General features: G+C 36.7%; 1 protein-coding gene across 1 annotated transcript in view; it reads left to right on the top strand.

Moving 5' to 3' along the window:
• LOC134749204 (sodium channel protein 60E) overlaps window positions 1-27,956 on the top strand; it is a 224,917-nt gene continuing 196,961 nt past the window's right edge. Inside the window, exon 1 of the mRNA XM_063684072.1 lies at window positions 1-281. The gene's annotated coding sequence lies outside the window, so the exon portion shown is untranslated. The remainder of the gene's footprint in view (window positions 282-27,956) is intronic.

Below are 27,956 nucleotides of genomic sequence, written 5' to 3' on the forward strand. Positions count from 1 at the left end.
CGACAATTATTGTGCGGCGGCTGTAACGCGAATTTAGGGCGCGGGCGGCGGCGCGGGCGGAGGCCCCCGCCCGGGCCAGTCCGTGCCGCGCCGCGCGCCGAACGCCCGCTCGTACCGCCGCGACACCGCGCCGACCGCGCCGCGCTCGCCTCCGCGACCGCGTGCCGTGCTGTGCTGTGTGTGACCATGCGCGCGCCTGCCGCCGCCGCGTGCGACCCCGCGCCCGTCTAACACCTACTTAACTGGACTAACATGAACGTTACCTACCACGGAAATCACAGGTGAGGATTTCTTACTAATTGTAGTTTAACGAGAAATCGATGTACTTTGCGTCACGAGATCGATATTAGTCGGCGTAATTGCCGCTACATTATTTACGAATGGTACAGTAATAGATTTCGGTCAAAATGTTGACGAGCTCTGCGGAACCGCCGATGCCGCAGCGGCGGGTACTTGTGGAGCCGCGAAGGGTAGGACAGGTAGCACTAGACCTGTCCTGACCTATTTCAACATTAAATCGATTGCAACAACTTCTCAACACTTGACGCAACACCGATACATCTCCCGGCTCCGATCACCGACACTAAACATACCCAAAGGTAAAGGTCAAAGATCAACATTAAGACGCGACTATGAAAGAGGACTCGTTTGCCTTACTCCAATATTTCATCAAAAGTAATGCAGAATCAGAATTCAGGACACGTGTTACTGACAAATATATTTTTCCTTGAATATTAAAAAGAAACGGTTCCATGAAATTTAAAACTCGGCTCGAAGAAATGAGTAAACAGGTGGAGAAAATAAATTATTCTTTTGAGGCGGAAAATAAGAATATTTATTTGAAGTTGGTGGGAAGGAGAATACCAACAATTATTTAACGTGCGTTGGTAAGAGACATGCGGTGAGCACTGGCGCGCACAATAGGCCTTTGTAACATCTTACGTTGTTCTGAGCTCACAAATGTCACCAAATCGTATCGATTCCGAGCTACTCAAATAGGACATTTACCAACCAAATATCAAGCACACGTAAGTCCATGATGTATACTGGTTCGATGATTTTGAGCCACGTTATGAAAGTATATCCAGTTTATGAGTATTGACGCTGCATTTATGACTACCTACTAAACACAAAATTCGAAATCTGAGTGTTCCTAACATGTATAGAGTCGGGTCAAGCTAACTCTGCATGGCATTTGCAATGAAAAAGGGTGGCAATGTCATCATTAATGTCATGAAAATATGACGTTTATAATGTCACTGCCTCACTTTGTTCTGTTCAAGTCGGTGCAATGTTAGCGTACGCGGACATTGCAAAATATGTAAAAATACCTCCATAATATACATAATGAAATATTTACACTGATTTAAACATTCACGAAAAAAGATAAGATTGCAATCCTACAAGACAGTAGCCGCGTGATCATAATTCCCAATGCATTAGTAGATAGTATTCGAGAGTATCTAAAATATGTACGAGTACATCTTAATCGATTGGAAGTTTCGTGTTACCAAATTATCCGAAAGATTATCCTTATCGGAACATTAAATAAAGATTAGCGTACAATTACATACAATATTGTATGGCCTCTCCGAAAAATCGAGATCATAGAACACCATTAAGGCGCTCTGGAGGTATTAACTTTATATTGAAATTAAAAGTGTCTATATTTTTAGTTGTACATTGTACTAAAGCCATGACGTCTGCCGTGTTCTACTGGTAATTTAGAAAGGTTTCTTGAGTTGGCTTCCGTAAATAAATAGAATAATTAATGAAGAATGAGATTAGACAACGTTGGGTGCAATAGTACCAGAATGTGCTAATGAAGTAAACTTGTGTTTTTACAAAGCCACCGTCTTTGTGAACAAATTCTGGAATAGAAGGAATTTAGATCATAGCGTGTATTTTTAATACAACCGCAAATCGAAACAAGACGTAGGTATCAGTGCTATGAAACGAATTTAAAAGGAATTTGTATTGAATTAAAATATTTCCATTAAATTTTAATTTTTTTGAGCGTTAATGCGTAAGTACATTCAGTCTGTGAAATTTCGAATAAAAACAAAGTATGGATACAATGCGTGCTCAATCATTTTATAAGGAAAAAGAATAATTATTAGTCATAATTTTTTTGCAAGTACAACCTATGTAAGCTAAACCCTTAGAATTGGTCGTCTTAAAATACTCGCAGTAGACCAATCGTATTCGCCCGTGAAGGGACACTAATTTATATTTATACAAACATCAGAAAGAAGTTCATAGAACTGTATTGCAGGTTTATATTAAGTTTATTAGGTTTTTCTTTATATTAAGTTCAAATATCAAATTGTAAATTCCAGTTCAGTAGGTATTAATTATCTGTTTACGGTTTCATACTCGTACACTGATCGTGATCTGCTTCAACATTCAGCCTCACAATTGGGAGTCTCAGGCTGAAATGAGACCAGAGTGGCGTCGAGATCTCAAAGCGGGTGTGGACAAACATGACGAGGACTGGTTAGGAAACCTTAGGCAGAAAAGACTCTGCGCTGCTAGACCTCCTCCCTTGGACTCACGTCATGTTTGTGATTGCTGTGGCAGAAGATGCCGCTCTGGTATTGGACTCTTAAGTCATCGCAGACGTTGCAATCAACCTCCCCGTAACACCTGATTTTACCTGACGCTGCAACAATCATCTGCTATAGATGTCGTGGCCAATGATGATGACCGTACACTGAAAACTCTCACTGAACACTCGTTTACTGTATTTTTGGTAAAACAGTAATGCATACAGGATTAAATGAAATAAATTAAATACCTAATCATTTATATCAGGCGTAACAAAACACATAACCCATAGGTATATGTGTTAGTAACTTACATATACCTAATAAAAAATAATATGCAAATTAATTGACTAGGAGCTTACTTAGAGCTAGGACAAAACCGGATGAGCCTTATAATTTAAATACAACATATATAAAATAAAATAAAATTAAAAAGCCTCTTATTTCTTGCAACTAAAACACAACGATTTTACGAAATACTAATTCTATCTTATGAATCTTATGATTAACATTTATAATATTGTCTTCGGTTACCGCGATAGTTACTCATGAAATAAAACTATGAAAACGGATTATTCAATATACGCGATATAATCCGTTTTCATAGTTTTATTTCATAACATTTATAATTAAATTTTATGAGACTATAAAAAATACTTAATCTGCAAGAACCCCTCCGCAGGTGAAGGCACAACAACATATCATATTATTAACATTAGGATTATTATTATTGACTAGGAAATGCAGCAAAAAATGATCATTTTAATTAAAACTCAAAGCAATTCAAATTAAACAATTAAAATCTAATTAAAAATTCAATTTGTTTTGACAAGGAAATGCAACAAAAATGGACACATCAATTAAATCTCAAACAATTCAAATTAAACAATTAAAAAACAAATTTAAAAAAGTGTGTGCGTGTAATCTTTACGCACGATTGAAGTAAAACTTCTTTGATTATGACGTTTATGGCTATGTTGGCACTTTGACGTGTGTCCTATTGTGCGTGTGTTAGTTAATAGTTACAATTATTCCGATATTTATTCACTTATAAACATCAACATTTGTCAGGAACATACAAGGTCAGGAACTATAGACGGAGAAGTAGGTGGAACTATAGGAAGTAGTCTATAGAGCAATGATTGTCGCAAAAGTATCCATATTGAGTACAAACTGTTATTTTCGTAGATCTTTTTGTCGCATTTCCCTCAATTTCCTTGTTTTCCTCAGGCTCTTCGAGCAAAAATACGTCGAATACGTAGCATTGTTACATTTTGTATACGAAACGTGACTTCAAACTTTGCGGGGCTCCGGTTTGTTGTGCAAATTTGAAAAATGCCATTTTGTAATGAGCCTTTTGAAGACGTGGCGTTAAATGCGCATACAACTAACAATGATGAACATAAAACTAGATGTACAAGACTTATTTATACCACCAGCCATACTCTGCGTATAGTGACTCCCTGAGTGATTTCACCCTTATAATCCAATTAAGATAATCATGATAACTTTGTTCATCAAAATAATTTACTAATGGATTATGCTTCGAGTAGAAAATAAGAATGTCTGTGTAAAAGTCCTCAAAATATTTAATTATATTTACCAAGTGAACCCCAGGCTACCAGCATGAGGCGTGGCAAAAGGCCGGGGTAACGCGAGTAAGATGATGATATTTTGGGAATAGACACTGATTCTTTACATGCGTTTCATAAGTTGTCATTTTTTCCAGAATAATTTAGGAGTGTTACTAGTAGGTACAATAGGTATCTTTGTTGTTTTTAAGCAAAACGCTGTTACACGCTGGGACTGCAGTAATGAGAAAAGTTGCGCAATATACTTACTCGCAGCTCGATTGGCGCAACGGTTTTGGGTTTTGCATATGGGAACTGATGAGAGTGTTTACGTTTTTGAAGAGGTTTTAGTAAAGCTGGTATTTAAACAATCAGCAATAATACTGACCTTATTTAAAAACTAACTGCACAGCAAAAAAACTAGTCGTATAGCAAAACAGCAATCCGCTAGGCAAATCAGAACTTTTTGAACGTATTTTTCTTGAGGGATGATAAAAAATATTATATCTTTTTATAATACAAAAATAAAAAGAGGTACCTACCTACGGAAACCAAACCAGACCAAAATATTTTCTGTGAAATGCTATTTTAATTTTCGTTACCTACACATTTTTCATCGTTTAACATAGCTTCGAATATTTGGGTCAAAAAGTTTTTTTCCCCTCACTAGCTCGGAAAGCCGTCTTTTATCCTTTAAAACAAGCGGGGACAAACGCATTTTATCCACTAGTGGGGAAAGTAATTTGACCTTGGATGGAGCGTGTTTAAGTAGCTTGACAGATAACAAAACGTAAAACGCTCATAATAATGGTTCGTTCGATATTAATTATCATTAAATAAATGGTTTGAGAATCTAATAAAAAATACCAGATTTAGCTTTATTTAATGATTTTGTCATAAACCTTAAAATTTCATAATAAACGTTTGTTTTTTAATAATTATGTTAAATATAATTCTGAACGCACAATTTTCGATGCAATTTCAAAACGCATCATTGACATTTCATACGTCAGAAATGTCAACATTGTCAACAAAAAATTTACTTAAAAACTTCTCACGTAAAAGTACAGAATTTCCAGTTTTTTGTTATAATATCGTAAAAAAATTAGTGATTCCAGTTGATGAAGATGATCTAAAGCCTAAGGATGTGGCACTTTCCTCGCTATAGTGAGGGGAAAAGTTTTGTGGTACACACGGGTGCAAATGTATTTTACTTCTCGTGTGTTAAAACATTCGCTACGCTCAGGATTCTATTTTAGAACCACTCGCTTCGCTCGTGGTTCAGCTATAGAATCCTTTCGCTTGCTCGTGTTTCAATTCCACACTCGCGGGTAAAATACAACTTTGCACCCTTGTATAACAAATAACTATTATTATTGCGTCTTTCCTGTAGACATCATAAAATAAAAGGAGTTTCAACCTTCTACTTCTTATATGCTATTTATATGGCTTTAGTAAGATATACCTAAATTGCTAACTATTGTGTTGTCCACGGAAAAGACTTTGTTCGCTCATTGTTTTCCTTCTTCTTCTCTTTTAAATATTTATGCAATCATATTAATGGAATTGCCGCGTACACAAATCACAAAACTCAAGGCACAGCAATAAGAACTTAACCCACGTCAGTAAAGCGCAGTAATTTAGTAAATAATTCATGCACACGTTCCGGAGGTAGCATCAGGCGGGTAATATTATTACTCCTTATAAACAGCTTGTTATTAGCCCTTTTCCGCAGTTGTTTGACGCAGTATTTATTATTTACCCGGTAATGTTTTGATTTTCGCGTAGGGTGCAAAGGACCTTTTTGGAGTTAGTTAAATATTTACCAATAGCACAATTGGTTCGAGCTGAAATGAAGTTCCTTATTGGATTTCCGGTTTCCTTTTTCTCATTTTGTTTTTAATAAATATTATTTAAATTTTTGAAATATTAATTAGATGTAGGGTGCGTACTCTAAATTGGAACAAAATATTCAAATAAAACAAAAGAAGTACGATTGATAGAATGAATGGTTGGTTGTTGGAATTGAGGGTTTTTTTTAAAGGTTTCTGGGTAGGTTCTTCATAGGAATATTTATAATATCTAATATTTATAATTCATAGGAATATCAAAAGCAACAGTGGAGAGTGTACACCATTATTAAAAAGTAATAAAACTACGAGCCACTTATTCTTCTTAATACATTTTTTATGGGCAAACATACCCTCCAGGGCTAAGATGGACGTCACGGTACCCAATCTGGCATAATAAAAAAACAACAACAGGACGAATTGATCCTCCCCGGGGACAACACCGGCAACCGACGTTGTAACAGATATTAATGACTCCGGGAGCGATCGAAACTTAACGCTGTTACTTGCGAATCGAGGATTTATTACCTGAGTTTAACAAGTCCATATTAGGTTTCCCCCTCTGGGTTGGAAGGTCAGATGGCAATCGCTTTCGTAAAAATTAGTGCCTACGCCAATTCTTAGGATTAGTTGTCAAGCGGACCCGAGGCTCCCATGAGCCGTGGCAAAATGCCGGGATAACGCGAGGAAGATGATGATGATGATTAGGTTGATGCAGGGTAGAGGGAGCCCGGGAGACGAACCATTTTATTAAAGGAAAGTACCAAAATCACAATGTTATTTTTACAGCACTCATAACCACCGTTCGTCCGTTAGGTGGTATTACCTAACGATACCATCTAACTAAACTTTACGGGCCTGATTTAGTAAAATTATGTTATATCCCTTTCTTACAAATACATAACTCTAAATGACAGATGAAGACAAACGATTCATAGCTAATTCAGGCCAGTAACACGTTTATGAATAACACCATAAGTCTCCCACACGGGCAAGTCTCCCGGACTGTGCTATTGTGCATGGCAATATGGCTGCCAAGTACATGTTTGAAAATGACCTTAGTATATCGATTTGAACTAACACGATTTTCGTTTACGTTACAAATAAACGTAAGTTTTAGGCGTTTAGTCCCGTGTTAGTTTTAAAATTATGAATGACCTTAGTGTTTTAGTTGCCTCGAATACTGTGGGTTGTAAGACACAAGTTACGGTGTTGCCAAGCGTAATGAACAGCATGACGTTGCTGAAAGTAAAATGCTTAGATATAAAACATTTCAAATGAAATTTAAACTCGATTTTCATTGAGGTATCGTACGTTCCTCATGCTATAGCGATTTTAATGCAAGTAAAAAAAAACACCCGTGACAAAAAATATATACAAAAAGGTGTGACCAAGTTTTGGCGTGTTCAAGCTTTAGTACTATTTTATACATTATACATGAATCTTTCTAATAACATTCCACATTTAAAATCAACAAATACCTGTCATTGTCACACTTACAAAACAAACGAGAAAGTAATTCTATCGCTGCAGTGTATGTGTGCGTTAAGGTTTATTCCAGCAACATAAATTGAAATGTTTTCCACGCTGCCTCATTTATTATTAACGCCTTTAGCGTAGTCTATTGTTCCACGTCTCTCGAAAAGCGCCGCAACTAGAGATGTTCAACGGCATATTCTTCGTCGTTATTTAATCTGTTTTGAAGTAGTGTTAATGTTAGGTGTAGGTAATAGTGTTTTATGCAATAGTTGTATAAGAGAAGTCTAACCAGTGGTGTGGGTTTCACTTTTAATGTGAGCCGAAGTTGCTGGCGAATTTAGTCTATCTAAAGACTAAGGACAAAATCCGGGCATGCATGATCTGGTACATCTTTTTATCGGATGCACATATTTACGCGGTTGTTTTATTTTAATATTTTGTAATTATTGTACTATCTACTCGTACTGAAAATACAACCATATTACAATAAATGGGCTTCTGTGAGTTTTCGCTTAATATATTCCATCATACTCATACCTTACATTTTTTGTACATCGTTTTTTGACAATCTTCACTCGCTTCCTGCCACAATGCTACAACTTTATTTATATTTTTACAAGCTGTTTTATTCTCACTAGAATGTCATCTTATCAAAAACATACTTTTTTTAAAGTCTTTTCTATTTGAGGTAGTCAGGAAGACTCGACTCAATGCACTGAAAGTCGTTTTATATGGCCGGCATTTTTTTGACAAAAAGTCAAATTCACTAAAGTTAAAACACCTCAGACTATTTCAATCTGAGTACAATTAGAAAAGTTTGAACTATTATAAAAAGATAATGTAATGAGATATAATTTGGCTTGTATAATTAAAAATAATAAAATGTTTTTAATAGGAGAATTTGGTAAAGACTGTCAGAAGACCGTGTACAAAAAATACAGGTACTGTGGAATATATAATGGTCACAGACAACCTAATGTTAAATTATGTTTATAATTTTATTATGTACTTTGATAACCACAAATTATTAAAAAAAAGTGCTGCTTAATAATGCACATTCATTTAAAAGATTTACCATATCATGCATGGTCGGATTTTGCCCTGTACAGTCTTTACATATTATTAGGGTTCCGAACCCAAATACCAGGCTGTATCTCATGAACCGTGATAGCTAGACAGTTGAAATTTTCACAGACGATGTATTTCTGTTGCCGCTATAAAAACAAATATTAAAAACATAATAAAATAAATATTTAAGTGGGGCTCCCATACAACAAACGTGATTTTTTTGCCGTTTTTTGCGTAATGGTACGGAACCCTTTGTGCGCGAGTCCGACTCGCACGTGGCCGGTTTTTATTTATGTGAAGTCTCCAAGTCTCCAACTCACTTTGGGCCAGCGTATAGGAAAATCCCTCTCGAGCATGACAGGGGACTTGTGCCCAGTAGTGGGAAGTATTTATACAGGCAGAATCATTATTGTTCTGTGTCTACCTGTGTTCCAAACTATCTACAATATTATAAAAAAAACATTAGGTATACATATAGATTAACTGAAAAAAAAAAAACCGGCCAAGTGCGAGTCGGACTCGCCCACCGAGGGTTCCGTACTTTTTAGTATTTGTTGTTATAGCGGCAACAGAAATACATCATCTGTGAAAATTTAAACTGTCTAGCTATCACGGTTCATGAGATACAGCCTGGTGATAGACGGACAGACAGACAGAGGAGTCTTAGTAATAGGGTCCCGTTTTTACCCTTTGGGAACGGAACCCTAAAAATTATTACGAGGAAAATTAATGGTTACGTGTTTCAAAATTGGTTAAATAGGACTCACCGCTAGTATTATTTTAGTATTGCCTACTGTTAATTGCATTTGACAAAGCGCTTTGTGGCCCGTTAAGCCTATAAAATTTCACGTTGTTTCCCATAAACGCTAATAAATTTGCATATCACGATTAAATTGTTCTTTTTGGCACTTAACATAATTTACGTAGTTGTATTTTGTTCATTTAAATCCTTGCTAGGTAAATACTTATTGAAAAACGCCTCATTCAGAGCCTGCCTGACCTTTGAATAATAACATAAATATGACTCTCAATATACGTGTAAGAAATTTCCCTCATACCTGGTACCTTATTTATTAAGCGCTCAACTTGATTAAATACGTTATTCAACCAATATAACAAAATGGGTTCCCCTTAGTGCGAAACGTTTGTTATATCTCAGTTGTTTAGACGTTTTTCTTCGTTATCTCGGAACTAAAAGGCAGAGGTCGTGACTTTTAAGACGTATTGTGTTATAAGCAGCGGCCATTTGTGTGATACCCCTGCCTTAAAGGACTTAACTGGCGCGGTTATTCTAGAAAACCCATCCATGTCTGTAAGGTAATGTTTTATAAAAAAAATGAGTAGGTATGATAACAAGCGGAAATATGACGTCGGTCATGAATTTTAGCGGCCCTCACAATCTATTTGGCATTATTAGGTTAAACTGGCTAGTTTCAATGGTGGCATTTTGGATGAAAACTAAAGTACCTAGTTCAAATGAGCATTACTTAGTTAGTTGATCAATTCATATCGGCATATATTTTAAGTCCCTATTTATTCTTATTTAGCTTCTTACCCTAATTTATATAATATGTGTTTTGGAAATTGTGTTGATTTTATTTGTTTATAAAGCAAATGTTGGTGAGGATAATGGTGGAAAATGAATGTTCTATTGATTGCAGTAGTTTTCTAATTGCTGCAATTAAGAAGTTCTTTAGCAAGTTTTTCGTACCAGTGTTGTCAAGATGCAGCGGGTATTAGCAGAAACTTGTCAATAAATTAATTTATTTAAGCCGTTGAACCGATTTACAAGTAATATGGAGATATTTTGAGTCATACTAAGTATTCAACGGTAGTTTACAATATATTTCGTACTTATGTACCGGAACACGCAGACGCAAGCAATACTTATTCTGCTGGATTGGGGTTGTACACTACTTGACCGTTCATACCCGGAGACTGGTGGAGGCATCTGTTTAGAAGTTGATGTCTAGCTGATGTCAAAGAATGAAAGAAGTTTTTGATAAAAGTTCACGGCGGCGTTAAGTTACTAGGGAAGTCATCTTATTTTTTGTAGTTTACTATGTGTATATTTTATTGTCATTGCATGGCTCATGTCTATGTCTATATCAGCAAATAAAGAACTGAATACTGAATGTTAAATAGTTAAATACTAAAAAAAGTGTAATTTTTAGTACTTTATCATTTATCGTGAACCCTCTGACAATTCAGTTTTTTGGCCTGACAGATAATAAATCATATCCAGGCGTGATTAAGCATAATAGTGCTGGTAATAGAAAACAGGAAACGATAATTTATACTGGCTTTCAAAGTAAAAAGGCTGTAAGGTATTTATCTTACACATTTATATTACCTTTCACGTACTGTAATTTTCCTTAGAAAGTTTGCAGGAAGTTTGTATTTAAGTGACATTATATAACAATTTTCACACGGACAAAGCCGTGTTCATGTTAGTAGTACATAGATGTGAAGCCTCGTTATTACCCTGTTTCTTCAGCGTCGTAAGAAAAATAAAGTTATTTTTCCAATAACTGGATACCTTCTAACAGCGCTCTAAGCTTTATTGTTCGATCGGTTTACTTTCCTGAGGTATTGGTACTAAAATAAAATATTTTATTTAACTTTACTAAACTGGAAAAATAAATGAAACTAATAATATTAAATTAATTTCTATAAAATCTTGAATCCTTATATTTACTTTATCTAAAATTTATATACGGGAAAGAAAAAATAATAATATTTTGAGAAACAAGAACTACCATCATCGATAAAATGTATATCCCATTACTTAGATCGATAGGTACCGATGTTTACTCCATTAACTTGCCGATCGGGAAATCTGATAACAGATTGACTAAATGAGCAAACGGCTTAGCGCGCGAAGCCTTATTAGCTTGGCGAACCCTCTTGCAATGCGTAAGCTGTGCCTTAGAAATCTTAGAATATACATAACAAGAAGATAATATGGCGAGCAGTGTACTTTCGTTACGCGTGTTCTATGGCAGGTATATTATTGGGAGAAGGTTTGGAAGATTTCGGTATGTTTGATGGGAAGTTAACGGTTTTATTAAATACTGTTTGTTAGTTATGAGGAAGGGTTCTACGTTATGTGTTATTGTGTTGTTTTATACATACATACATATAATCACGCCTATTTCCCGTAGGAGTAGGCAGAGACCACGGATTTCCTGACATACCTCTTTCGCTTCCTTCACTTTCATGACATTTCTCATACACGCTCGCCGGTTTAGGGTGCTCTTGACCTGGCCTTTCTTCAGGATTTCCCCAATCTGATCAGAGAAAGTCCGCCGAGGTGTTGTTTTATTAATTTTTTTCATTTATTTTAAGTTTATTTTAGAGCTATGACCATAAAATATTATAGGTACCTACTATAGGAAGCATATTTTATATATTGCGGGAGCATATTTATTATACCTAGATCATAAAAATTAAATATTATAGGTACTATTGGAAGCATGTTTTATATATATTGGAATGAATTCTTTGTTTTCATCATACATAAAACAAAACAAGTTTTTAATCCAATCGAATAAAGAATTTGCACAAAAATATGTTGTGTACATAATGATGACGAAAATACTTTTTTAATAAATAAATAACAAGAAATTGAGAGCATAAGTTGCGGGTTACGGGCTTTTATTTCTAAGATGCTGTGAGCACCTGATTTAATCTGGACGCAGCGGACTAACCACCACATTCTTAATTGACCGACGGTGGACCTTATACCGTTGCAATAAGGTTTAAAAATTGCCGGTGAACAGTGTGAACGATGGCAGTATTAAGAGTTGTTGGGATCTCGATAAATAATCCCTCCCTACACTTATTTTGTTTCAGAAGAGAAAAGACGTAACTTAGATGATTTGTCAATGAATGCAGGTCTTTTGTATACTGGGAAAAAGTACTTGTCCCGCAGGACCAATCGCTGATATCCAATACTTTCGCCTTCTTACTTTCCACTTTTATGTGTAGAATTGTTGTAGAGCCTGCTCGTTGTCAGGGCTTACTTTATGACTAGTTTCGTTAGTTACTTGACGAAGAACTTTGAGTGTTGTTTGATCAGTTGAATAAACATAAAAAAAGAAATTGTATACGTACATAATGTGTATATACGAGGTTATGTATAATTTTGGGCATGCCACTGTCCGTAGCTACTTCTAACTGGTGCGGCAAGCACTGCCGAAGCTCTAACTTATCACGTACCCACGGATATTTCAAATGCAACTCCACTCGTAGCAGTTCGTAGACGCCTACGGCGTAGCATGAATTTGTTAGGTGAGTGGTAAGACTGGTAGGCTAGTTGTATATCGAGTGGAACAGAATGAGGGACTTTTATGCAAACGGGGAATTGTTTAGGCACGTAGCCTAGCTTTATTTTCTATTAATCACGTTAATATTTCTAACAGTTTGTGAGATTCAGTTTATTAAACATTAGTGCAAAAATCCACATGTTTCAATCCTAGCAATAAATAGATCCGAGCATCGAATGTAGTCAAGTTAATGGCATGTGTCAATTCAAAATGTAAATAAGTTAAATAAATTTATGGTGGTAGGGTTATCACTGATATAAAAAAAAAAAAAATTTCAATGATTTTGTTTTACTTTTTGAACCATCTTTACGATTAAAATAATGTGATTGTAGATCACTTAGATAATACTATCCTTTCAGCTCAGTCTCTTCAAATGTTCCAACCTGTATAATACTAGCAAGCAACTACACATAAATAACTTTTTTTTACACTACGTCGGTGGCAAACAAGCATACGGCCCGCCTGATGTTAAGCAGTCTCCGTAGCCTATGTACGCCTGCAACTCCAGAGGAGAGGAGGAGGAGGAGGAGGAGGAGGAGAGGAGGATAACTATTTGAATACATTTAATTGTCACTATTTATAAAGTTCCGGACCATGTAATATTTCAAATACTGTATGGTGTCCCGGAGGCCAATATTAACTTACATTTCGATATCAAAATGATGTCATTTTATTATGATTGGCCGTGTGAATAGCTTGCGCAAATTAATGTACGAACAAGTACGAGCAAAATGCACCCTTTTAAAATTTTAATGGAATGTGAGGAGAACACCGAGTTAAAGGCTGTTGAGGGTTAATGGAAACTACAATAACTGGGCTACCACACAAAGCGATATGTAAGGTGGCTCAAAGGTATCAGTGTAGAGGGCTTTAAATATAATATAGTAAACTTGCGACTTATGGTTCCACATCTAGCCTCCAGAACAGTTTTTTTGTTACAAGTATTAAATATTATCTGCACAGAACATCAAGTCTGAAACAGGAGAATGTGAATATAGGTCAGAGTATAAATATCATCGCTACGGATTAACGTAAGGCGGCGTTTTTAGCCCACTTGTGTGGTTATTCTTTTTTTCGTCCACTTTGCTAGCTGGCGCTATGAGAACATTATGCAGGCAGTTTTTTCCGAAGGGTCGTTTTAATTATCTCGAATGTTTGTGACATCAAACTTTTTTTTGTCAAAAAATATTTGTAAGCCATGAAGTGGAAACTTTGTAAGAGCGGTGTCTACTAACTAGGTTTTAACATGTGTAAATGCATAACAATATGTTTAAATTGAAAAATAAATCAATATACTGTTGTCTAAATGTTGTCAGGAAAAGAAGCCACTCACTTCTGTGCATTAGTTTAATAGAGATTTGGCATTAATTATCCAAACATTCAAAGTTAAATAGAATCGATTAATGTTTGAGTGCAAAAATCGGTTTGCGTCGGTGTTTGCTTCAACCGCAGCGCTGCGGCCCTGCTAGTTAGCGGCTCGACGGAAACGAACTGCCTACTGCTACGTGCAATAACCGATATCCGGTTTGCGGTGGTGAACGTCAGAATACAGCCATTCTCCAGTCCAGTCATGGTCCAGTGACCATGAGAGTACAACGTCTGACCAAATTTCTTGTGATATTTTTCCTTAGTTTACAAGATACCTAATTATTTTTCTATAAACGACCTGTTTCCGTTGCTTAGGTTTTTTGCTTAACTTAGGACTGCCAGGCATAGAAGCCTACTTCTTTGAAGCAGTCAAAGTGAAAGGAAATTTGGCTCTCATTTCCGAGTGCAAAAATCGGGTTGAGTCGGTATTTGGTTCAACCACAGCGGTGCGACCCTACTAGTTAGCGGCCGGTCATTGGAAACGAGCTGCCTGTTCATACGTGCAATAACCGATATCCGATTTGCGGTATGAACGTCAGGATGGCTGGACCGTTGAGAAACTTTTGTTTTAAATTAATTTCAGCAGTAAAATTAATAGCTGACCAATTTTGTTGTGATATTTTCTAGTTCGAAAGGTACTTAATAATTATCGTATATTATGTAACCAGAAATATTTATTTGAGTACTCAAAAATGGATCGGCATTTAGACTTATTAATAAAGGCGACAAATAGATCCAGCTAAAATCGTTCTCACGACCTCACAGGTAACCCCTGTAGTATTTGTACCGACATTGTCTATTAACCAGATAGAGAATAGGACAAAATACTTAGTCTAAATAATAATAAGTTAGTATTGATATGTGTAATGTATATGGAAAACAATAGAGAGACCCAGCTATTCTGACGGACATAGGGCAACCAAACACTAGTCTATATTCAAACACGTATTTGACGCATCATTACATCAAAAACGTATTGCTATATAAGGTAATGTAGGTAGGTATAAGGCTAGGTAAGTATGGTGCTCACACTTATTCGCTCAAGCTTGCGAGTCGTACCAAGGTCGTATCATAACAATGACAAATCAAGTCAAAATTATAACTTAGAATCTTCTGAATGAATAGTGAACTGCAGTTGACACGCGGTTACATTTTCCTAATCACCCCCTAAACTACCCTATTATTACTTCTAAGTCTGTAATGACTGAACCAGACCTTTAATCATTGTCCCTTATGATCGCAAACAAACCGTTTTCGTGTAATAATATTTGTTAACGTGGCTAGGGTATCGCTAAACTTCGGCTTCGGCTTTCGACTACAAGTATGTAGCAAGTTGGGGTGAATTGGGAAACTTTGGATACTGCGGGAAAGTACTCCTTATTATCTGAATAAAAACGCCTATTCAAACTTTGGTTGACACTTTAGCTGAGGGTGTTAGCGGCACATATTACATATAAGTATTTATGTATTAACGTTGTGATGAAATTTTACGCTAAACTTGGCAGTTTATCTGATGTACTATTTTTTATAATCTCGTCCTATAAATATATCAAGTGCTTTAAGACGGTATTTTGCTAATTATTCACGACCTATTTAAAATACCTTGACATGTGTTGAATGGTTGAATGATAAAGAATGCTTTAGACGTTGAGTCCGTCATCTATACTTTAATGTATTGTGCAAGAAAGTTTAAATAAAGATAACTATCGTGCACTCTAGCATCGACATTTATTTAATAATTCGCATGTCGCGGTAGGTCGGTACCATTTCGTTCGTTTAGTTTACCGTGAACCGTTATTAAGCACAAAAATAGCATCATGCTCTGATGTTGTTAAGTGCATTTACCGTTTCAAAACTAGCCCCTGCAAGAGCGATAGCGTTTATGTCCGCTTTCTCTAGCATACTTATTTATCAGTAAGAGATGTATGTTTAAGACATAAACTTGAAATGTGAAGTGGCTGGCTAGTTCGGTATGGACATAGTTTGTGTCCTGAGGATATATAGCATAGCATAGCATAGTTTTGTCATAGAAATCATCATTCTACGCAGACGATGTTGGGATTATTTTCTATATGAAATGAAAATGTGATAATCAATAGTGTACTCTAGCTCGTGTCGCCATTGCCGCCCATTTCCGACGGCCGGAACGGAGCCGCTTCCATCGTAATTAAGTATTTGCGTCAATCCGAACCTTTGTCCGAACAACCACTCTATGTATAATTAATTCATTTGTATGTAAAGATATTTAAATCGGATGAATGATCAGCCAACGCTGGTAGAAGTTAGTTAAAAATCGCTATATAAGGTACTCTGAAGAATTGGAAGGAACACGAAGGATTTAAATAGTGTATTTGTTGATTTACGAAGGTTGGCATGAATCAGAATGTTGACAGTGAAGTACAAATCCCACTTCAGGTCTTATGAATTAACCCTTACTTTGTATTATTGCGATTAATCTCTATAATAAATTTGTATTTTCGTCAGTGCATTGTTTGTTTAGTGCTCATAGATCCCGATACCAGTTTTTGTTTTTGAAAACATTAATCTTAGATTTATCTCCCGAAGATGAATGCTCGGTTTATGAAGCATGTTATTTATAGTAAATTTGCTCACAGTCTAAAAGCCTTATAAAATAGGCATGGAGTGTGCCTGAATAGCGCATGTTATCGAGTCAATCGTGCCTGCCGACGATTTGTGTCTAACCATTTGTCAGTCTCAGTGGCACATCTTGCGACGGACCAAGCGTATGTGATAGATTGAAAGTATTTCTTTGGAACTCTTTAATAAATAAGTTGTTTCGGCCCTCCTTTAATTTTTTCATTTTGTTTTTACAGTTGCCTCATAAAGGAACCTATACTTTAGGTTAATGTATAAACATTCGAAGGATGAAACCCTCAAATTTGGTTGCACGGAGGAACAGCGAATTTAATCTACAATGGAACCATCTAGTTTAGAATACCTGTATAAGGCAACACGGAGCTTCTAACTTGACAAATTACGAAAAAATGCCACCGCCTAGGCAAAGCATTAGAGTAGTTTCTCATTATTGTAAATGCAGGAGCATATTAATCATGTTTTTCTAGTGTAGTTATTGATAGCGCGAGCTCGTGGCACGCACCAGTGAAACGTGAGCTTGAGATCCGTAATTACTTTGGGTAGAGGAGTGCACATATACACTAACTTAACTGAGCACTTTTGCACTCGCCCACGATTATTTAGAATGAAATGATTAATTTGAATAGTTTTGAACTCTGTTTTGTTAATTGTATCACACTTGGCCGTGTATTTACTGAACTCAGTAAAGGTCTTATAAATGGCCAAAAATATATTTAAATATTTATGGGGCCAATCATTATTATATACTCTAAATATTAAGACAGTCAATATATCACCTGGATTATGTTTGATGAATTTGAGAACTTTTTTACTGACAAGAACTTTAAGACATAAACAAGAACAGTAGAAACAAGCGATATTTGTTAAAAAATTAATGAATGTGTTCATATAAATACCTTTTTCTAACTGGACCTCGAGCTTCGTGAACAGAATCATAGTAAAGGCGATTAAAACTCTATATATTTAAACAATAAACACGTTGAACAAGTTTGGGAACAAATCAAATTATTTTATTAAATATTTTGATTTGTGTTTTTTTTTTTTTAAAGTAGTCACACTACTATATATAAATTAAAAACTGTAATAGATGTCATATATTAAAGAAAAAGTGACGAAGCCCTCCAGTGGTGAAGGCCGGATTCGAACCGGCGTCTTTAGCTATCGCGGCTAACGCCATGAACCCCTAGGCCACCCCGCCACCGGCCACCGGCGGGGTGGCCTAGGGGTTCATGGCGTTAGCCGCGATAGCTAAAGACGCCGGTTCGAATCCGGCCTTCACCACTGGAGGGCTTCGTCACTTTTTCTTTAATATATGACATCTATTACAGTTTTTAATAAACACGTTGTTTATTAGATTCAAGTTAGTTATTAATTTCGTTTACGTAGTACCACTGTATATATCTTGTATGTAAATAAAGAGTATTATTTATAAAAAAACACGTCATAAACTTACTAAAATGTAGCATCGTCATAAAAGCCTTAAAGATCCCTTCAGTTCACTCAATTCAGTATCGGATTAGTAACTTTTATATCCGCGTCGTGTTTGGGCGTAGGTAGCTTAATCTTTTGCTTATCTCCTGGAGTACCTACTGCATGACCGTAATTTCCCGGGGCAAATGTCAGGCACTTTACGGTATTCGTAACACAAGGCGTTAAGATAACATAAAAATTGGTCAAGAGCATGTCGGGCCATGCTCAGTGTAGGGTTCCGTAGTTACCATTCTGTCAAAATATTGGAGTAACATTTATTGATCAAAAATGTTAAAAGTTAAATTTTAGTTAAAAGTTAGATCCCATAAAGATTACCAATGTGACTGCCAGTGTCAGAACACATTTTAAGCGTTGCTTTTAGCTTAATCGACAAATCTACTTTTTCAATCAGATAAAAACTTGCCTAAAGTGAACGTTACCGTTCTTGTTTTTAGTGTACAAAACTAACTGCTTAATTACATCGTATAAACTGGTTCGTATTTGTCATGTGCCGCGCTTAAGGCTTTGTTGAGCAAGAGTCAATTTCGCCTCCTCACTAAGCTCGGTAATTCGGCGGATCAGATGGATTTGTCCTCATATTAATTTGTAAATACACTCTGTCTTCGTCCTTTGAGTTCATTACATCTTGGTAAAACAACCGAGGCCTGGTTTTATATTTAATTATAATAGGAAATGATGGAAGTATTATTCATAAGTAAATATTAGCTATACAATTCATGAAATAAAACTATGAAAACGGATTATATCGCGTATATTGAATTTATAATACATCCCGACGTTTCGAACTCTTTACAGCGTTCGTGGTCAACGGGTGACTGAGGAAAAATTACAAAATGCAAAAATACCCACATACTAAAATAATGAACAATCATAGACTACAAACTTTAAGGCTGGTTGTACATGCAAAATCGGTTCATAAGGCTAGTTATACACTATAATTTTTTTTTTTTTTTTCAAGTAAAGATATATATATACCGGCAACAAACTCGGCGGGACACATTTTTTCAAAACATCAGAATGTCCAGCATCATCCAACACTACGGTCTCACAGTCTATGTCTCGCTTGCTCCTTTATCAGGTGGACTACAGGATCCCAAGCTGGTGGTAGAGAAAAGCCATCTTCCCTATTAAAGTTTGGATATTTCTTAATCTCAATGGCCTCGCGCAGCATTCTGGGTATGTAACGCTTCTCCTTGGCAAGAACCAGAGGCTTATCAAACTTGATTGAGTGATTGGCTTTATCCATGACATGCTCACAGACAGCAGACCTAGGTCGACGGTGCTTGACATCAGCTATGTGTTCCTTCACCCGAGTGGAAATGCTCCGTTTCGTCTGCCCGACATATGATAGGCCACACTCACAGTCCAGCCTGTACACTCCTGCAGTCTGTAGAGGGGTATTGCATTTTCATAGTTTTATTTCATGAGTAACTATCGCGGTAACCGAAGACAATATTATATACAATTCATTTTAACATAGATCAGATCTGCGGAGTTAGTAAACAAGTGTTTTTTAAGAACTGGAATAATTGTCAAATTAAATCCGCGCCAGCTTTAGTGAATCTACCTATACCTAAATTGAATTAAGCTATTTCATTTTTTTTTCCTATAAAGTGTGTACCAAAAACCTTATGCATAGGGACATATTTGGAGGTATGTCTAACGGTAAAACATAATTTCATATGTACTACTTATAAAAAGACGTAAAACTTTTATACTCGTACTTACAAAGTTACCTGCTTGTCTATCTTCTTTTGAGCCTACCTCGACATGTAAAGCTATCTCGATGTTATTTAAGAATAATAGTCTCAACCACTCTTCTGAGCATAGTTCACAGTATGTTAAGCGGCCCATGTCTTTATACGTTAAAGATGGGTCGGCCTCTAGCGACCCACGTCAACATTGACATTTCGGCCATCGACGTTTTCTATTACGTTAGATATGAGGAGGAACACGTGCAGAAACTGACTTTTAATTCGTGCTTATTGTGAGATCACCCTGTTTAAAAAAGGTTCAATTTTCACATAAAATATACATGCGCAGCTATCTAAGATGTATGTATATGTAAGGAATAATCACGAGCAGTCGGGCATATTTGAGTAAAAATTATTGTTATATAATCTATCTATCTCCAGTAACTCTAAATCTCTTTTTTTCATTTGAACTTTGACATACGGGACTAATGTGATGAGAACGCGCTGATTTGAACTTTATATTCTTGAAAACGGTTATGAATATGATCTGTCAGCTGTCAGCAATGACGTTTCTTCAACCAGGAACTGTCACTGTTACTGTTTGCAGCTGACAAATCGCTCTCCCTGGTAGTGCTGGTAGTGGATATTGGAATAACATAATATTTTGTAGGCATATACGTAAATATATGCAGGATGACCAACAAGTAATGGATCTTGATATGACAATGTCGTAGCTTTATTAATTATCAAAAATCTGAGAAATTTATTAGACACTAAATAACAGCAGCTATTTGATTTTGATTTGATTTCGCAGTCTCACTGGGTGACGTTGTCATTTGTTTCAGCAAATTTAATAAACGGATATTTGTAACATTTCTGTTGAAACTGTAAAATATAAGGAGGCCGATTCCGATTTAACAACTTGCTTAAAGTTTTGATCTTACAGATATTGACACTATAGTCTCTCTCTCTCTCTTCTACCTAGTGTTATCTCGGCTATGGAATGTTTTATAATGCACCTTTAAGATGTGTCCCGCCGAGTTTGTTGCCGGTCCCATATTGGGATACCCTCCTCCAATTGAGGGGGGTTTTAAATCTTCTCGGGGCAGAGGTGTATGGTTAGAGCCGGCGTAGCTTTATTTGACGTTCATAAGCGCATTGTAATATGCCTACTTGAATAATAAACTATCTTTATTTTTACCTTTTACCCTTCCCGTGGTAAAGTCCCTCAGCAGGAATATCTATTTGAAATTTAATTATTTGAGTGAATGTTATAATTCCAACAAGTCAAATTGTTGTATGCCATCTGAGTTATAAAAGGATCACTACTCAAATGTAATGTTTTCAAATGTGCTCAGAATTACGATATTACGTACCTACTCCCTGCTATATTACTTACAGCCATAAAGTTTGAAAAGCACATATCACCCCCGAATGACATCTGGTCCCGATATTAAAATATTATCGAGGCCGACAGGCGTAGGCGCTGCTCTTGACACGCGCCTCTCGGGCTCTCGTCTCGAGCACCCTCGGCCGGGGGCTAAACAGTGACACCGTGTTTGTTGCCAACAAAGATTTAATTCTGGTACTGGGTTTATTTGTTTTTTTATTGACAAGAGTAAATGTTAGATCTACACCCGTAATTACTTGGGCATGCGTTAAGTGTCTTGATTTTATCTAAATACATAGATTTAATCTATTTGGTTGCAAGTGCTTTCCGCTTACATGCAATAACTATCCGCATTTGGGAGGCGTACTAAACGTAATAGGCTAATAGGATTTAGAAACAAATATGAGTGCGAGAGATGCGTTGAAATTGGTATAGTTTTGGTATCATGAATGTAACATTCGGATTTAGACTGCAGCCGCGTTGTTGCTGGTGTGCATTGCTACAGCAAATGTCTAAAATCCAGGCACCAATATCGGTTTTGACATTTCCTGGCCGCAATTAAGTACGTCATTGGCTGAACGACTGGGTGTTTTTTTTTTGTTTCCATTATTTAAAATCCGTATAATCTACCCAGGTCTTACAATTGTAAATAATTCGCATTTAATAAACGTTTAAAAACGCTGAGACGATATTTACTAGATATACACTGTTATCTCGCTTACCAATATTATGTAAGTTTGCGTGAAAGCACTGCGAGTAATATCAAAGTAAAAACAGGTTTTTTTAATTAAAAATACTGCTCTTTTATTTGCTTCTGTAGGTGGTTCTATTTACTGAAATGATGATTATTTATAAATCTCAAATAGGGTATACGACAAATTTTTATTAATTGCCTTAAAGCGATATAAAAGTGACAAATGATGGTCAAAGTCTGACAATTGTGCTTTACTGAAGAAACGCTTCTAAAAAAATTGCAATACAATACATCTTCACGTCATGATGTAATGTCACTATTGCTTAGAACCGTTTCGATGTATACAAAACAAGGAAATTGCGATTTTGACGGTGAAATATTGCGTTTATGTATATTGTTGCAGTACAATATTTTTTAAATAAAATGTAAGCAACCGAATAGTACCATTATTTTTTCCTTTTTGGATGTTTATAAAAAAAACTTAATAGTTTGAGGTCTTGTATTTTTTTTAATTTCCTTTTTTATATTAGGTATATATTTGAAGTTTCCAATTTATTGTGATAAATTGCTAATTTTCTATCTATCACTAACAACACACACAACACAGATACAATACAGGTGCAACCTAGTGCGGGGGCCCCTGGTAACTATGTTTTGTAAATCTGTTTGTGAAATAAACTATTCTATTCTATCTAACTAGTTTAGTTATGAAATTCAACATGTGTCAATAACCCTATTGTGTGCAGGTTTTAAGGGTAAGAGGAACGAAGAAACAGTTGATTGCTTGTGTAAATTTAAGTAATGATTATAATTATTACATAAGTTAAATACATAAGGAGTACCAGTAGCCCTACCGCGAGTTTGACACGGACATATTCGCCAGCGTGTGCTTAACTTACTTTCTGTGCATCTCGTTCGTACTGTTATATTAGTGCGAGCGAGATGTATAGAAAGTAAGTTACGCAGACGTTACCGAATATGTTAGTATCAAACTCGTGGTAAGGCTACATGTTATAAGGATAAGGTATTAATCAGAAAATTTGGCTTCCAAAGCCATTTAATTTGGGCGTGTTACGAAGGAACTCATATCACTTTAAAAAATCCCGGCAAACCAGTTTAAATTTAGAATTTGTTAGCTCCAATAGCTGTTAAGTGCTACAGCTCAAATGCGTGATGGATACAGATCAAAGTAAATAAGCAGCCACTTGACCATGACTGTTGCTGTGAGGCATCTAGCACCGCAAAGCTATCGAAAAACGATTTACCGCCTCTGAAACTAATCCGGTGCCGCTGCAATCTCACAAGTGCACGTCAAACATCGCTTAGTGCTTGCACCAAGCGAACTTTCCCTTGGCATAAGCCAATACGTGAAGGTTTTGGTTCCGAAAAGAATATTTTGTAAATCCGCAAAATACGAATTATGTTCTACAAGTCTACTCGCGCTCTTGGTTTGGTATCTGTTACTTTTCTTTTTTTTAGGGTCCGTAAACAAAGGGTAAAAACGGGACCCTATTACCAAGACTCCACTGTCCGTCTGTCTGGCACCAGGCTGTATCTCATGAACCGTGATAGCTAGACAGTTGAAATTTTCACAGATGATGTATTTCTGTTGCCGCTGTAACAACAATTACTAAAAAGTACGAAACCCTCGGTGGGCTAGTCCGACTCGCACTTGCCGGTTTTTTCGCTGTTTAATACGCGCCAAGGATCTAACATCCGCCAGCGTAAACTTACGAGCATTATAAGACCTAGCAAAAGGGGTCCGTTTCGATATTTTTAGTTCTATAGTTATTTACTATCGAATTCGCCATTCATTAAACACACGCCAAGACACCTGTGGACTTATTAGCCTAGGAGTTAGTAGCATTACTTTGCAGTGTATGCGAAATTTCACAATCGCTTTCAACTTCAGTAACACAAAGCAGAGCTTAATTTGTTTGTTGTGATGTGAGTCATGATATCAAAGGTACTTAATTCATAAATTGTCATGGCAGTCTTATACATGTAAGTAGAAGTTATTTTGTTACATGCTAAAAATAGTTGTCGTTTACTGGGAAAGTAAAGCGAGCGGTATCTCGGCATGCACGCTGAAGTATTTGGAGGGATTCTGCCGAGAGCCTGGATCTTTAATGTTCAATGCGATATCGATTTGCTTTCCCGACCTGGCGCGCCTTCTTTTATTTTGAGAAAGCATGTTATAAAAACTAAGTTTTATTATTTTACGGAAGAATTGACTTCATTTTAGCTATGTTTGATAAGAGATAGTACAGGAGACGTGAATAAATGTTAGGGAGTAAGTACCTAAAATATTGAGTAATTGACTGATTCACAGATATAGAAGTTTGTTAATTTTTTTAAATCTCGTATCATCATCACTATCATTAACCTTGCCTTATCCCATTTACTCGGGGTCGGCACGTCTAACACTGGCGCCATTTTTGGCGGTCTTTTGTCACATCCGGCGTCAAGCCTTGCGTCAATAGATCTTTTTTGATGGTCGCAGCCCGTTTGTCAGTGGTTGGCCTCTTCCCATTGAGACCTCAGTTCTTTCGGTCTAGCTGAGACTTAAATGCTATCCAGATAAGTTGGCTGGGAATACTGTCAAATGCCTTTTCATATTTCTTTCCTACATCATTGCAATGTTTACGAAAGCTTGACGTCCCAAACGGACGCGAGGCGTTTTCGCGTGAGTTTTAAAGTTGCTATACAGAAATGCAATTATTTATGTTAAATCTTAGGAGTATAGCTGAAATATTGCGTTTTTCGGAACTAATACAAGTGTACCGACAATATTAAAAGGATTTCAAAATTTGTCATCATGCCAATTCGATAAATATAACATAATGATACCAAACAGTATTTTGTTCCCATTTTTTCTTGTGGTTGACCTGACCTTGTGAGCGGTCCCGGGTTCCTTCCCTGGCTGTAACGCCCACACTTACACCACAGCTAATCATATCACGTATTTATCTGATTTATAACCCTGCGTGACTGCCGCCATTGCTCAAAACTGATTTCATGAAACCATCTCTCAAACGAATCTGGATTTTAAGCCTGGTGTGATTAAGCTCAATGTAAAGAACGCGGAACAAAAAATGGTGTCATGTTGGCGCAGTGTAGCCCTGAAATTAGGAATGGTAAAACTAATCAAAATATCATTACTTTCTCCGTGGGAGCGGTTTTCTCAAGACAAAAGTTGGTTTGTAAAGTTGTGAAAAATAACAACCAACGTTTTGAAATTATGTCCAATAAGATTCTTCTATCCCTATTGTACAGCCGTTGTTTGTTTGTTGTATTGTACAGACTACAACGCTAACAGGGGGTGGACGCAACTATGGACTACTGCAATGGCTGGAAAATTTGGATCAGGGATTATTCCGGGTAAGAAAATATATGGATTTGAAGTGCCGAGGCGGACATGGTGTAACCTTAATAGATTGCGCACCGGCGACGGTCGCTGTGCCCTATATAAATATCGTTGCGGGTGGGTGGAGTCTCCTGCATGTCACTGTGGTGAACAGACTATCCGATTTATAATAATAGTAGAACTTACACCATCGCCCGCATATTTATCCACTGATTATTTCATTGCAGCTCTTACACGGTACAAGTGCTTACAAAACATCAACCTAATCTCGCCTTCTCTCCTAAGCTCTCCACGCAAACAATCACTGTAAGGCTTTCTATTAAATGAAATAAAACTATGAGAACGGATTATATCGCGTATATTGAATTTATAATACATCCCGACGTTTCGAACTCTTTACCTACAGCGTTCGTGGTGGTGGTGGTGGTGGTGGTGGTGCAGCTTTCTATTAAAGTTTAAAATCCTTTACCGCAAGCTCGTTTAGTGAGTTTCTGATGTCAATAGTCGGTAGGTATTACGCAAGTTACGTAGGTATACCTACGATAATTGCCCACGATTAAGGGAAATTGGAAAGGAGTAAAGCCGACTTCCTGATTAAGGTTTCTGAGATAAATTTTGCCCTTTGGCTGAGATCGCCCTGACAATTTACCTCACCTCGTAATTGCAATTTTAATGAATCAACGAAATTTAGGTGAAAACAGCTGTCCAGTGTTGTTCAACTAAATTAAGGAATTGATTTAATTTAGATCCGGCCTCATAGGCAACGTTAACGGAATTTACTGCTATGCTAAAATGGCTGAAGTCTGTAGTTTAAGGTGGCTGCGCCTAAGAAGGCCCATTGTTTTTTTATTTGTTGTCTTTCTTATTTTTAATGTGAACTTGCAGTCTATGGTACTAGCGAACATGGACACACAATGTGAACTCATTGACACATTATAAAAAGTATAAAATTTTGAAAGTAGGCAAGCTTAAGAATCGGGTTACCTTATAAAAAGTCTATAAGTAATGATAAGATATTCCTACCTAAAAAGTTGGTGGGTATTGATGTGAAGGTATGAATATAAGCTTATACATAAAATGATAAATGCGATATGTTGCGTTTATTGAAAAGTTTAGTAGATAACAACACCTAAACATAAACATACGCCTTTAGCACAAGTTAAGCATTTTAAGTATTTGGGCCACTGGGTCACTGATGACATGTGTGACAACATGGACATTGAGAGGGAACGCAGAGCGCTGGCTGTGCGCTGCAATATGCTGGCTCGTAGGTTTGCACGATGTACCGAAAAGGTGAAGGCTACGCCTACGCTTTTTAAAGCATATTGCCAGTCCTTCTACACGTGCAGCCTAGATCAGTTATACGCAGCGGGCATACAGCGCTCTGCGGGTACAGTACAACAACGTGTACAGGGTGGTGTTCGGGCTGCCGCGACACTGTAGCGCATCGGGTATGTTTACGGAGGGACGGATCGATGGCTTCCACGCGATCATCAGGAAGCGGTGTAGCTCGCTGTTGAGGCGGTGGCGCGCCAGCTCGAATACCCGACCGGTGGGGCTCACCGTAGCTGAAGCACTGGGTGCAGCTACATGCCCCATTATGTAAGAATCTGTTTTAATGTTATGTTTGTACTAACCCTATAGATTTAAGTATTAGTATGTTACTAACACATTATGGGCTTTTATTCTAAATATTTAATTGATTGTTGACTGATAAAAGTTTACAGTGGGCTTGCGATATTTCAATATCTTTTTCGTATAAAATTGCACAAGTTCCGACGGCCATTTAAAAAAATCAAAACACAATTTAAACATCGCAGTAATGACTCGCACAAAAACGTTCAGCACGCCATCCGCTAATCGATGCTTATCGGATTCACGTAATGTCAATTCACTTTGATGTGACACGTTTATTGCCGATATTCCCATTTGTGAGAATATCCCCATGTGGGAACACTGCCCGTGCCCGGAAAATTTGTTATTTTCTAAGTGAAATAAATAGAAAATATGTGTAATGTTTAAGCAACTCATTTATTATTTGCTCAAATTAAAGAATTGACATTTTACTTTGCGGAATAGAAATGTGCTGAATGAATGAATTGAATCTGTGTTTTCTAAGTTGTAGTTCAGTGAGACTGGAAAATATATTTTTAAGGGGTGTTTGCAATTTGAATAGAAACCTATATCTTTAACACGATTGCTATAGTAGGTAATTCTGCAATCACTAATATTTGTACGTTGTCGAATCAACCCTGCACCGCAGTGAAAAGTTTTGCTTTTAAAAAGTACTGTTCGAATTGGCGAACCGATATTTTGATGTTATTTAGTTATCATTCGCGCGTGCATTTCTCTCGTAATTGTTCCTACGTGTTTTAACACGAGCGAGACGCACGGGCACGGGAGAAGTTTAATTGAATTGGCCTCTGATTTGTATGTGGTCGAATCAAACCCTTACCGCAGCTTGAAACAATGATAGTCAATTTAAATCTGGCCA

The sequence above is a fragment of the Cydia strobilella genome, chromosome 18, assembly GCF_947568885.1.
Source record: "Cydia strobilella chromosome 18, ilCydStro3.1, whole genome shotgun sequence".
Lineage (NCBI taxonomy): Eukaryota > Metazoa > Arthropoda > Insecta > Lepidoptera > Tortricidae > Cydia > Cydia strobilella.